Source organism: Meriones unguiculatus, chromosome 14 (assembly GCF_030254825.1).
Source record: "Meriones unguiculatus strain TT.TT164.6M chromosome 14, Bangor_MerUng_6.1, whole genome shotgun sequence".
In the NCBI taxonomy this organism is placed as follows: Eukaryota; Metazoa; Chordata; class Mammalia; order Rodentia; family Muridae; genus Meriones; species Meriones unguiculatus.
Window position 1 is genome coordinate 44367010 of NC_083361.1, and position 14475 is coordinate 44381484.

Sequence of the window (14475 nt, forward strand, 5' to 3'; positions counted from 1 at the left end):
AGTTCCGGAAGCCCCTGAAACTGACAAGATTCACTAGACCCTTTCTCTTAAGAGAAAACAATGACGATCACAAAGAGTCACTCCCAGACAAGCCCAGCTGCAGGGAAGACTCTGGGAGCTGAAACCAGCTGAGCTATCTGGAACAGGGTTAGATCAACAGCAGCACCTGAAAGGACACTCTTCCAGTCTGCTGAGCTGCCTGCTGATTGTGCAGTGCACTGCAGGGTCCAGCCTTTGTGAGCTGTCACTCAGGCTGGGGTGGAACTGTTGTTGGTGGAACTGTCTTTCAGTCACCTCTGCTCCAGAAGTATCCACCACCCATATCCCCGTTAATAACCTCAATCAAACTCACTGGCTCACCAAGTTGGACATTAGTGATATCGGTACTTTGGCCTGTGTGGGCTCCCTATCTGGGGTGAGTAGATGTGTGTAGCATTTTCCCAGGAAAAGTCTTGTCATTCAGCTGTTGGCTAGTCTTCCCAGATCTCTGTAGGCCGCACTCTCAGGCTGTACACATTCAGGGATAAACTGCCATTGCAGTTTTCATATACACTGATTCATCTTTACTTACTTAGGGCTTCATCTGCTCCTTACACCTAAGTAGCCTCTGGTCTATTAGTTTGATTTGAATTATTAATACCATCCTACCGATTCCTATATAACTTGTGTAAGAATTGCCAAAGCTGGGGTTCTATTTGGCTAGAAGATGAAGCTCATGTGACTGTGCTTTCTATTGCTCTGACAAAATGCCATGATCAGGAGGAACTGGCTTACTTAGCTTTCATATCATAGTCCACTGATGGGAGTGAGGGCAGGAACCTGGAATAACTCCAATTAGCTCCTCACAGATTTTCCAGCCTATTTTCTCATAGTCCCTGCCCAGAGGTGGACCTATCTATATTGGCTTTTTTATAACTCATGGAAGCAGCTGTGACAACCTCCAATCAGTTTATATCATTTCAAACCTATTTTCAAATCATAAGCAAAGATTTCTTTAAAATACACTTGTACATTTCACCTGTGGGTCTGTGAGATTTTTCCTTCAATGTGTTCCCATATCTGCTGGCATTGAAAGGACAAAACACACTGGTGGGTTTTCTACAAATTATTTTTTGAAGAATTGCTTTCCCAACAATTCTTTTTTATCATGACAAAAAATGAAATCTTATGTGTATTCAATAGTAAATAGGTAAATTTTAATTTTCATTTCCATTTAAAGAGTTACAGTTCATATAAACGTTTACAAATGGTTTTTGTTTTGCTTTTTTCAGTATAAAAAAGTTGCCTTGATTGCATATAGCCACATAATTCGAATTGCTTGTAAGATAGTTAAATGTCATATTGAAATCTAATCTCTAGGTTACCGATCCTGGAGAAGTGGAGGAATGTCATCCACCCTGTGTTTTGGATTTTGTTGTACCATACACTGAAATCATTAGCCAAGGAATCAACATGGTACATTTGGAGGTAGTATCATTATGGTTTAGTTTTTGTTAATTTTATTTTACCCTTTTGCTGTGTATATGTAGAGAAACTGTAGAAATTATACATTAAATTTAACACCACATATTTTATAAAAGGCCTACTAACTTAAGATGGTCAATGCACCGATATGTTTGCTGTAAATAGAATTACATGAGTTTTATTTTTCTGATATTAAAAGTTACTTAATAAAGTTATTTCTGTAAAGTTGAGGGAAAAACAGTCTGGTGTGGGAGTTGGGCATGTTGCTGAATGCTTGCAATGCAGAAGCACTTGACAGATGGAGGCAGGAAGATCAGGAGTTCAAGGTTAGCTTACTTTACCTACTGTCAAACCTCAATGAAAAAACAAACTGCTCAGTCTTGGCGGTAAGGAGGGTCGTCGTGGGTGAAGAAGGGCAGGAAGTTTTTTCTCCTATGATGCATGTTGATTAACCTGTCCTTTGGGGGGTTTTTGGGGAGAGGTAGGGACAGACACAAGTTCAGGTCAAGTGTTTTTTGCTTTGTTTTGTGCGCCATTCCCAAGCCTCAACTTGTGTTTGCTTGTATTCAGTGGGCAGACTTGGGGGAACCTCGCCAGGTCACAGCCTATTTTCTTACTTGGCTCTGGTAGAATGTACATGCTCAAGTCATTAAAAAATAAAAGATTATTTATTATGTACACAGTGTTCTGCTTGCCTATATGCCTGCATGCCACAAGAGGTCACCAGATCTCACTATAGATGGTTATGAACCACCATGAGGTTGCTGGGAATTGAACTCAGGACTTCTGGAAGAACAAACAGTGCTATTAACTATGAGCCATGTCTCCAGCCTCTTGCTCCCACCATTTATTTAATGCATATATGCACCCCTTCTTTGTCATGGTTGTACCTCCTATGTCTGTTTTGAAGTTCAACCTGAGTCACGACAGAAGGGCATTGAAAATTTGGGGGACACGCAGAAGATAAACTCATTTACCGAAGCTTTTCAATAGCACTGAGGACGAATTATATAAAAATCAACCACTCGGTTGAAAAATCGAGAAAATCTTGCAGAAAATCGAGGTTCGACTCCCAGAACCCATATATTTGCTCACAGGCTCACAACAATCCACAACTGCAGTTCCAGGGGGATCCAACGCACTCTTTGGACTTTCATAAGGCACCAGGCACCCACGCGGGTGCACTGACACACAGGCAAGCCAAATATTCATACACATAAAATAAAGTAAACGAATCTTTTAAAAAGAAAGTCTCCTTAGTGAATTTCCAACTCTGCCTCTCCATATACTGGCTAGTCCTGGAATTCTTTTCCTCATCCGGCCTTCGCCTGAGTTGCTCTCCCCCAAATCACGGAAAACTCCGGAGGCTGGTTGAGCCTGGCAGTGTGGAGCCGGGTCTCCATCCTCTTCCAGCCAACAAATCAACCCAGCGGCTCGACCGCTGGAGCCCACCAAGCAGATCCCAGCTTCTTTGGCTGCTGTGAGCGGAGCAGCAGCGGCAGGCGGGGCTCGGGTGACTTCGGGACAGACAGGGCAGACCCAGCAGCCGGATCCAAGGCGGCCAGCGGGAGGAGGGAGGAGCGCCGGGAGGAAGAGGCCGAGCCGTGGAGCACCGCCCCGGAGGAAGGGGAGGAGGCCGGGTGTTTCCTGGTGCATTCCCGGCCCGCCCAAGTGACTCACTGGGGTGGGAAGGCTTTCGGGGCCCGCCCTGGACACCCGAAGGCGGCGCAGACCAGGTAAGTGCGGTCGCCCGGCCGCGGGGTCCCCGCTCCCCTCCTAGCCCGGTGGGGCGAGCCTGCAGACGGCCTCGGCACAGCCTCGGGACCGCACGGCCTCCCGGGATTGCCTGCTGGGCTCTCGAGTCTCCCGGTCTCTGCTGCCCAGCTCGCGAGCTCGGGACTCCCGGCCCAGCCCGGCGGTTCCAGGGCTCCCTCCCGGGAGTCACATTCCAGAATCCTCGGGCCGCGGGCTCCGCAGGGCTGATGCCCCATTCCCTTGGCGGTGCGCAGCCTGCACTCCGGTGACCCGGCCCCCGAGTCCTGAACCCCCGAGCCCCCGCCCGCCCCGGCTCACCCCTGGATCCTTGGATCCCGGAGGATCCCAGATTTCGCGCTTCCGGCACGAGGTTTAGCTCCAAAGAGGAAGAGGCAACGTTAGTGTTTACTATTTTACTGTTGAAGAGTAGGAGCAGACGGGTAGTTAATGTTGCACGAAAGTGGGAAGACAAACCCTAGTCCTCCATGGTCCTGCCTTCGGAGGGAAGGAAGGAGGAGAGTGCAGTCCAGGGAAATGGTCTCAGAATCTTGGAGAGAGGCATTTTGCGCTTTGTTAAGGAAACTGGATTGTTCAGGAGCAGTGGTGCGCCGCCGCGCATTCATAACGAATTTTACACTTTAAACCCAATGCGTCTGCTTAGTTTGCACCGTTTTGTGAGTATTTTGAGAAAAGAAGGAGGTTTGCCAGTGGGGTTTGGCAAAGGGAGGCATCAGGCAGTCCGTGTGTTACCTGGGACGGTACAGGGCGCCTGCTAACAGCTCGCTTAGAGGAATCGTTTGAAGCAGCAGTGGTTCCTGGGTACTCCTGTAGGTAGACTGAGAGCAGTGGGGATTTTGCTGCTAGATCCTGGCCAAGTTCACTGGCTGGAAGTTGAAGCACTCCAAACTGGTGGTATGCCTGAATACCTGCACTCCCCCCTTGACCCGCGGATGTTATGGTTTTTAATAAAAAGCCTGGATCTATAGGCGCAGAGCCTGAAAGAATTAACCCGGTTTTTAAATAAATGTAAACGACTGCAGACATGCATTGTAAGGATTCAGTAGGAATGTTTTGGGGAATGATTCTCCGTTGCCCTCTTTCCGGAACAGCATACTCACTGTGACACTGGTAAAATATTGCATTTGAAAAGTCCCTCTAAGAAAACACATCGACCAAGTGTTTGTGATTTGAGGAAGTGTGTATTGAGTTTTTAAAATTTTTTTTAATAAGCATTGTATGTGTGTGCACAGCTGTGTGAAAGTGTTTGCTTGTGCATGTAGAGGTCGAAGGCTGATTGGAGTTTTCTTTGTTTTCCACCTTATTCTTTGATACAAGGTCTCTCAGCTGAACCCAGAGTTCACGGATTGGACTAGCCTTGTGAGCCAGTTTGCTCCAGAGATCCCTATCTCTGCCTTGGATGCACTGAAACGCCAGAGAGGCCGCCACGCCCATTGGCATTTCTGTGGATTTTGGAGGGCTGAACTCCTGTACTCACATTTGTGTGGCAGATGGTTATCCACTGAGCCATCTCCCTGGCACTTGAGCGATTTTTAACTTTACATATAGTAAAATTCATGCTTTGGAGTGGTGCCTGCCGATGTAACCAAGATGCAAAACCAGTTCTTATTGACAAAAAATTTTCTCTCCTGTGTCCCTTGTAGTTAGACTTTTCCTGCTATCAACTCTTGGCAACCACTGATCTTTTCATTATACTATTTTGCTTTCTCCAGAAAGTCCTATGGTAATCTTTGAATCTGCGTTTGAGATGGTACTATGCTGTCAGCAAAAAGTATGGGGGCGTTGGGGAGAGGGGTGCTACATTGAAGGCCTTCCAAGGTCTTTTACCAGCCAAACACCGTTAAGTTAAAATGTATGCTAACATATGTAGTATTTGTGTTACAAAAACTCTACTCAAATATGTCTGTAAGCAGTAAAGTCAATGCTTTGAAAAGCAGAGCCTTGGGAAGGTGAGATGGTTAGTGGGTATAAACAGTTGGCACACAGGTCTGACAACCTAGTTAGTTACAACCCATGGTGGAAGGAGAGGACTAACTCCTGAAAGTTGTCCTCTGACGTCCAGATCCCTCCCACACACCCCCAAACACACCATACACAAAGAATAAGTACTTCCCTAAAAGGAAAAAAATGTAGTTCTAGATACAAAGAATCGCTAAAATGCTATTCCCCCGCCCCCTCCCTCAGTTTCTTTATCTTACCTTTAAAAAAAAAGGCTTTATTTTTATATTTGACTTGTGTGTATTTGTTGCCTGCATGACCACATTCATGTGGGAGCCTGTTGAGGCCAGAAGAGGGCATTGGATCTCTTGGAACAGGAGTTAATAGGCTACTAATGTGCAAGACTTCTGAAAGTCTCTAAACTGGGGCGCCATCTCTAAACTTACTCCACCCACCCATCCCCTTTAAGACAGGTTTTTTTATTTTAATTTATTTATTATTTATACAATATTCTGCCTGCACACCAGATCTTACTATAGATGATTATGAGTCACCATGTGGTTGCTGGGACCTTTGGAAGAACAGCGAGTGTTCTCAACCTCTGAGCCATCTCTCCAGCCCAAGACAGGATTTTATTATGTATTCAGACGAACTTGAACTCATGGCTCTTCTACAGTAGCTTTTTGTGTGTAGAGAGGAGAAGTGGGTTGAGATTTCCTCTCATGAAGCCTTGAACTCCTGATTATCCTGCCTCCACCTTCTGAGTGCTGGGATTGCTGATTTGAACATCATCCTTTTTTTTTATCTCAGCCTCTTGAGTGCTGAGATTTACAGAAATAAGTTACAATGTAACCTGGAATAGTATTTTGGAAGGTGAACATATACAAGACTCTACCTCAATAATTTTTAAATAGCTTAGAACTATATACAACTATATTTGTACTGAAAGTGGCATTCTGCTCAAGGGTTTCTATAACACATGTTTTCACTCAATGATGCTCAGCTGGTTAACCATCTTGGCAATCCTGAAATGTTGCTATATATGAAGAGAACAGTCATTCTTTTAATTGGGTGTATCATACAGTGATGTGTAGCTGAACTATAGTGATATGTTCTAATGTGTATCAACACAATTCCATCACTGCATCAGAGTGTAACTAGATGAGTGAAAATAGTCATGGATATGAATTACGTGATACAGTGCTAGGAGTGCCATGGTATGTACAACGTGTGTATGTATTATAATATATTTGATCAGTCTTCTGGGTGTTTTGCTGACGTTAGTGTCTGGGTACCATGCGTGCACCCAGTGCTAGAAGATTCCAGAAGAGGACATTGGATCCCTCTGAACAGAAGTTACAGATGGTTATGAGCTGCCATGTGGGTGCTTGGAATTGAACCTGGGTCCTCTGGAGCCAGTACTCTTAATCACTGAGCCATCTCTTCAGCCCCTGACACTGTTTTTAACATTTCTCTCCATTCCAGTTGATACTTGTGTCTATATCTTGTGTGCATGCTCAAATTCATCATTCCGAAGGTATCTCACTGTTGTATTGATGTGAAGAGACACCTGGACAAAGGCAGTTTTTCTAAGAGAAACCATTAAATTGGGGGCTTATGTTCATTTTCAGAGGTTTATCCCACTGTCATGACAGGAATATTGTGGCAGGCATGGCACTGGAGCAGTAGCCGAGAGCTACATCCTGATCCACAGGTGGAGACACAGACTGAGTCTGGCATGGGCTTTTGAAACCTCAGAGGCCAGCCTAGGTGACACATTTCCTCCTCCTGGGCTACCTTTCACAGGGTTTGCTTAAGACCGTCAGAATTATTTATATTATGATTCTTAACAGTAGCAAAATTACAGTTTATAAAGTTGTAATGAAAATAATTTTGTGGTTAGGGTCACAACATGAGGAACTTTATTAAAGGGTCATAGCATTAAAGTTGAGAACCACTGTTTTAATCCTTCCCAAATACTGCCACTCCCAGATGGCTGTACATTCAAATCGAGGAGCCTGTGGGGACCATTCTTATTCAAACCAGCACAGAAAGTTGTGCTCACTTTCTTCCTATGTTTAGGCATCTTTGTGGCTTAGTGTTTCTTTTTCTGTAAAGGTGAAGATCAATAACTGTGGATTTGTGGGTTTTCTTGTTTATGTGCTATATAGCAATAGAGCAGCATTAGAGTGGATGTGGCTGGTTGACAGGAAAATTATTTACATAAAAAGACAAGCTTGCAGGCCGAGCTGGGGCATGCCTTTATCCTAGCCCTCAGGGAAGCAGAGGCAGGCAGATCTCTTGTGAGTTTGAGGCCAGCTTGGTCTATGAAGGGAGTCCAGGATAGCCAAGACTACACAGAGAAACCCTTTCTACAAACAAACAAACAAAGAAAAGGTCCCACAGTTTGCTGACCTCAGTTCATGTATTAATTATTCTCACAGTTCCTCAAGATAGCCACAGTTGTTATTTACACTTCATGGATGAAGAGTCAGCAGATGAAGTAGGAGTCCAAGATCACGTGAGAAGCCAGGTGTTGAATTCACCCATCAGATCCTTAAGCTTGAGAATTTGAAAATTAGAAAGAAGGTGCAAAATACTGTCCTCCAAATGTTAGACCCTCAGGCCTCTGTGGAATTAGCATAATAGCAGGGTACCTTCTTCACTCTTGCTATCCTCCAAGTCCCTCTCATTGGCATCTGTGAAATCACTGTTTTTGATTTGCTTCACTTAGCAGCAACTGCAGAGAAATGAATTAGGGTTGTATTCTTCTAGAGTATGTACATGTTATGAAAGGGGATTTATTAAACTGGCATGCAGTAGTAACTACACGCTATTTTTTTAAAAATCATGTTTTACATCCTGCAACTTTGTGAAAATAAGGGACAGGGGCCTACCACAGAAGGCCTTTGAAAGACTTTACCCAGCAGGGTATTAAAGTAGAGACTCTTAGCCAAACTTTGGGCAGAATACAGGGAATCTTATCAAAGAAGCGGGAGACAAAAAGATCTGGAAGTGTCTGGAGCTCCACAAGGAGAGCAACAGAACCAGAAAATCTGGCCCAGGGGTCTTTGCTGAACTGATACTCCAACCAAGGCCCATTCATGGAGATAACCTAGAACCCCTGCACAGAGGTAGCCCATGACAGTTCAGTGTCCAAGTGAGTTCCATAGTAATGGGAACAGGGACTGTCTCTGACATGAACTCAGTGGCTGGCTCTTTGATCACCTCCCCCTGAGCGGAGCAGCCTTACCAGGGTACAGAGGAAGACTATGAAAGACAATCCTGATGAGATCTGATAGGCTAGGGTCAGGTGGTAAGGGAGGAGGTCCTCCACTATCAGTGGACTAGGGGAGAGGCATGGGAAGAGATAAGGAAGGGAGGATGGGATTGGGAGGGAAAGAGAAAGGGGGCTACAGCTGGATACAAAGTAAATAAATTGTAATTAATATAAAAAAATTAAAAAAAACTCTTTTAATAGCTTTTATGCAACCAAGGATTTTCTCCTTGTCATTTGTAGCTATATGTGTTGCCTGGGTTGTGAGGTACTTGTATGTTTCTAATTGTTATATCACAATGATGGGTTGACTCCTCATAATGCCTTTTCCTCCCCACCCTGCCGAGGCCCTGGCTAGTCTTGTATCACTGTGTAGTCCAGGATAGCCTCAGACTGCAGGCATCCTTTTGCTTAAGCCTTAACCAGCAAGTGCCACTATGTGTGGCTATGTTTCTTCCAGTAATAATTTTTTGTCTTCCCGTCCCTTTTCTTGTATATCAGGATAGTTACTTCCATTCTTTTTTGGTTTTGCTTTTCATGTGTCTTTGCTATTTTTGTGATGGGGTCTTTCTGTGTATCCTTGTCTGGCCTGGCACTTGTTATGTAGACCATGGCTTTGAACTCACAGAGATCGACTTGCATCTGCCTCCTAAGTCCTAGTATTAAAACCTAATGCCACCATGCTTGTTTGGTGAATCCTTTTTCATTCTTTTGTTTCACCTTCTTTGTGTCTTTAAAATGTGTTTCTCATGGACAATATATAGTTTCCTCCTTTGGGTTTTGTTTTGCTTTTTAACCATTCTGCACATTTCTGCCTTTCAGTTTGAGAATCTTATCTGTTTACATTGAATGCAAATTAGGTACATACTATGATTTATGTCAGCTATTTTACTGTTTGTTTTCTTTATCTGGAGAACTGATGGGTACAAGTAGCCTTGTAACACAAAGCTTGTGTTGGCCTGGTTGCAAATTATCTAATATAAGGCTTCCAGAATATTTCAAACAGAACATTTGTATTTGTAAGGTTTTTAAAATTTTTCATTAATGGGTTCTCAGCAGGTTGTCCCAGAGAAACTGAGATGTGCTTCTGTTTTTGGGCAGGTGGCAGAGGTCAGGGGCAAGGGGTGGGTTAGTCTAGCAGAAACTCATTGTTCATCTTCCTATTTGTACCCCCCACACCCCCAGCCAACTTTATTATAATTGCTTCTTCACGCCTGGCAGTGGAGGCAGAAATGGTGGATGCTGAACTTCAGCTTCCAGGATTGTGAGGTGTGAATAAAACAGATATGCAGTGATAACTACAATGACTTTGAATCCAGAATGCCTGTGATTTGTATTGATATCACAGGTATTCTCCTGGGCAAACTTTTCAAGCTCTTTACTTTGCATTCCCAAAGCTCATGTTGGAATTCTGTTCCACAGAGAAGAAAAACTGATAGAAGTGGGTTCTGTTCCTGAATGTGACTGCTTGTGAGTTCTTGTCTTGACTGCAACAGTTGGCATGGGTATAGGATTTCTCCTTGAAGCTACTTTGAAAGAAGCACACTTTGGTCTGAAGACTTGTCAGTGGGAACACAGGTCAGGTACAGGTACAGGTACTGAATTCCCTTAATATTTTGGGGATCTTGATGCAGGTAAAACCAGATCCTTGCCAAAATATCAAGACCAGCAAGTGTGAAGCAAAGATTGTAAGTTATTAAAAGAAAAATTGAGCTTGCATATTCAGTACACGAGTTAAGAGACAGAGGCATGCTTACTTGCCCTTACGATAGCTTTGTACAGGATTTTGGTGATACAAGTTATTATCTTCAGAAGCTTACTAAGGGATGTAAAGGACATTACAGTTGGTTCCTTAGGTGCACCTGACATGATTGTAGTTGATAAGTAAAAGCCTAGATCACAGATACAGGGAGTTAAGATATCTGTACAGTGAATGAAGTTAATAGTGTTTGGTGATATCTCTGGATGATATCCAGGACTGGAGTGAGGCCCTACCATGCAGGTTAGTTTTTCAACTTGCCAAACCTGGAGTCACCTGAGAAGGGAGTCTCAGTCAGTGACTGTCTAGATCAAGTTATGGGCACATCTGTGGAGTACTGTTTTGATTTTTAATTGATGTGGGAAGACATAACCTAATTGTGGGTGGCACCATTCCCTACTCAGGGGATCCTGAGCTGTATAAAGACAGGTGAAAGATAGCCAAGAGGAAGTAGGCAAGGGTATGTGTATCTGTTCTGTCTCTATTCTTGACAGTGTGTATGATGCTTTCTTCATCTAATTATCCTGAGACAACAGACGGTTAGCTGGACTTGGAAGACAAATAAAAGCTTTCTTCCCCAAGTTGCTTTTTTCGGTGTATTTGTTGTAGCAACAGAAACGAATCTGCCCAAGGTCATATACATTCAGGCCTTAAGCCTGGCTCATTGCTATTTAACATTCTCTATATAAAGGAAGCATTGTCTCTATTTCTGTAACCCTCACAGCAAATGTTCATTGTGCTGGGATTGTTGGATTTCAGCTGGTGGCTCTGCAATGAGGTCTCCCTTCCTATGTGCCCCTAATTTAACCCACCTCCCTGCCCTGCCTCGGAATCACAAACCCAGGCCCTTGCTTGGTGCTGCTGCAGCACTAAAGAACACCCCAGCTGAGAACTCTAATATTTTAAAGCACTTTCTTTTGTTTACCACCCACAAACCATGCTGCAGTCTCTACAAAAGCAGGGAGCTGGGACGCCACTTCTCCACTTGGTTCCCTGGGCTCAGCTGCCTTCAGAGATTTGCTGACTGTGAGCACACTTGTACACAAGACTCTCAGAGCTGTTGAAATTCAGCTTTGTTTCTGTCCCATGAAGCAGAGTCAGAGGATTTTGTACAGATAGGTTTGTGTTTTCTTGTTTGCAGGAGTGGGGGGTGGCATTAAGCGCTTTAGAAAAAAAACAGAACAAATAGCATGTATGTGTGAGTGTATACATGTATGTGTGTGTGAGTGCGTGTGTGCATGTGTGGTGGCAGACAGAAAAACTGAGATCCATTTTAATGAGTTGCTTCGCACAGCTGTGGACACTGCCAAGTCCATATCCTGCAGAGCAGACCAACCTCAGAGAAGACTTAATGCTGCAGTCTGAGACCAAGACCATGTGAAAGCAAAATTCTCTCTCTTGGGGGCTATCAGTGTTTTTTTTTTTTTTTTTTTTTTCCCTCCTAAGACCTCTTACTCATTGGATGAGACCTATCTAAATTAGGGTAGCTTGCCTTGCTTAAAGTTTACTGACTTTAATATTTATCTCATTTAAAAACTATGTCTAGACTAGAATTTGACTTTGACGGTGAACTTTCTAGATAGTTGTCACAGGGGTAATTATTGGTATTATAATAACTTGTGTTTTAGAGAACTGCCACCTCCTATAGATACCGGGTTCCTTTTGTGGGGTGCACTGGATTGCTGGTCTTTCTGGAGTCTAGCTGAGAAGAAACTGCATGACTAACTTCCCTTCCCCAGAAAGAAGATCCATGCACACAAGCTCTGAGAGGCTGTGAACCCCCACTTCCCTGTCCCACTTTTCTTGCTGTACCCTTCCTCCCAGTCTTCCCCTCTTCCCCTTTCTTATCTCATGTGTTCTGTTGCTCTCTTGGCATCTTCACTTCCTTTGTCCTGTCTCACAGGCTCCTTTTTAGTTCTCTGGGTTCTCCCTACACTTACTCTCATTTAAACACACATATAGCACCCCCCCCCCCCAACAAGGTTTCTTTGTGTAGCCCTGGCTGTCCTGGAACTTGCTTTGTAGGCCAGGCTGGCCCTGAACTCAAAGATCCACCTGTCTCTGCCCCCCAAGTGCTGGCACTAAAGGTGTGTGTTCCCACCCTCTTCTGTCGCCTGGCCACACGTAGAACCTTCAGAAGTTAGGATGTCCGTATGGGAGCAATCAGGTGGTATTTGTGTTTCTGAGCCTGGGTTACTTAACTTACTATATGGCTTTGCAGTTGCTCACCGCAGCTGCAGCTGCCTGGAGAAGATCAAGCCGGTCACCATTCTAACAGAGAGTGAGCAGGACTCAAAAGTGTCTACTCCTAACTGAGGAATTGTGGTGGCTTCTGGGGGAAAGTTGGTTTGCTTTAAGGCTGTGGCTCCTGGTAGGTTGACCGGGTTCCAGTGGATGGCTCCACCCCAGGAGGATGTGAGCAGCTCAGGTTGGAGTCAGTGGATTATTTAGAAAAACAGAAAACAAAGCTGGGGGTGGGCCGAGGAGGTGAAGGTTGAACTTAGGGAGAGGGTTGGAGGTGAACGTAATAAAAACACATTGTATGAAATTCTCAAAGAACAAGAAAGGAATTTGCTGCTCTGTTTTCCTGCAAATTTTACACTTTTTTAAATGGCTGAATAAATTGTTTATATATGCCATGTTTTTATTATCTTTTACTCTGTAAATGGATGACATCAGGGCCATTTCGTGGTTTTTGTGAAAAGAGTTGCAGTAAGAATGGATGAGCAAGTATCTCTCGTAGGGTATAGAATAGGGTGGTGGCTATAACAGTTATATTCCTACTGGCTTTAAATAAGGGTTCTTCCCATACATCCTCAATAGCATTTGTTGTCATTTCTTTAGAGTTTAGTTTATTTTTAATTATAGTATGTACACTTGACTGTAGGTGCCTGCAGAGGCCGGAAGAAGGTATCAGAACTCCTTGGAGCTAGAGTTGTAGGTGGTTGTCAGTTGCTTGACGTGGTGCTGAGAACTGAACTTCGCGGTGGTCTTTGGCAGGAGTGGGAACTTGGATCTTTTGCAGGTGCTTATCCACTGAGCCATTTCTGGAAAACCCCCTCCCCCTTTTTTTTTTACTTGATGGTAGCCATGCCATGCTGACTGGGGTGAGATAGAATTTCAAAGTAGCTTAACTTTGCATTTTTCTGATGGTTAAGAATATTAAATACTTTTACAAGTATTTATTGACAATTTGTACTTCTTTTGAGAACCATCTTCATTTTACTTGTTCATTTATTAACAGGCAGGACTTTTGTGTGTGTTTACATGTCTACAGTTTTGCCAGTTAATTTTTCTTAGCTTGACCATATCTGGAGAGAGGGAATCTTGGTTGAGTAATTGCCTCCATCGTATTGGCTTCTGGGCATGTCTGTGGGACAGTGTCTTAATTGTTGACTAATGAGGAAGGCCCAGTCTACTGAGGGTCCTCCTTGGGCATTCAGGGTTACATAAGAAAATAGGCAAGTTAGCTACAAGGGGCAAACCATAAGTGTAAATCTCCCATGGACTCTGCTTCAGTCCTGTCTCCAGATTCCTGCCCTGCTTATGTCCTGCCTTGACCTCTACCCGTGATATTTCTCTGATTTCTGTAGTTCTTTGTTTCTCGACATCCCCACAGCTCCCTCCACCGCCCAATCAGGGTTTCTATGTCTGTTTGCCCTGGCTGTCCTGGAATTCAGCTTGTAGACCAGGCTGGCCTCGAATTCACAGACGTCAGCCTGCCTCTGCCTCCCAAGTGCTGGGATTCAAGGCCTCTGCCACCACATCTGACTCATAGTTCTGGTTTTAAATTAAGGTCTTTGATCCAGTTTGAACTGCTTTTGGTACAAAGTGACAATATGGCTTTAATTTCATTCTAATGCAGGTGGCTATCCATTTTTGCTGGTATCATTTATTGAAAAGCTGCCTTAAGAAAATCTCATTATCAATTTATTGAACTTTATGTAGATCTAAATGTTACTTTTAAATGAATTAGATGTGATTATTCATTGCCTTACAGTGTTTCACATGAGATACTTTTTTTTATTTGGCTTCTGGGAGTGACATCAGTTTGCTGAGTCCTGGACTAATAGGAACCACTTCCTTCCTAGGCCTGGGGCTGGCACTACTTGGTAAATTTAGAAATGAAAGAGGAAATTCCAGAATGAAAGGCTGAAATGTTTGATATGGTAAAAACATTAGACCTTACAGTATCTCCTCAGTTCATTGTTTGGCCACCCTGCACTCCACAAGAAGACCAAAGTTAGGTTTCCAAAAAAGTAAG

At 43.8% G+C, this 14475-nt stretch overlaps 1 protein-coding gene across 1 annotated transcript in view; it reads left to right on the forward strand.

Annotated features, from left to right (window-relative positions):
• Positions 1-3046: 3046 nt before the first annotated feature.
• Cyfip1 (cytoplasmic FMR1 interacting protein 1) overlaps positions 3047-14475 on the forward strand; it is a 79259-nt gene continuing 67830 nt past the window's right edge. The window contains exon 1 of the mRNA XM_021652631.2: positions 3047-3200. The gene's annotated coding sequence lies outside the window, so the exon portion shown is untranslated. The remainder of the gene's footprint in view (positions 3201-14475) is intronic.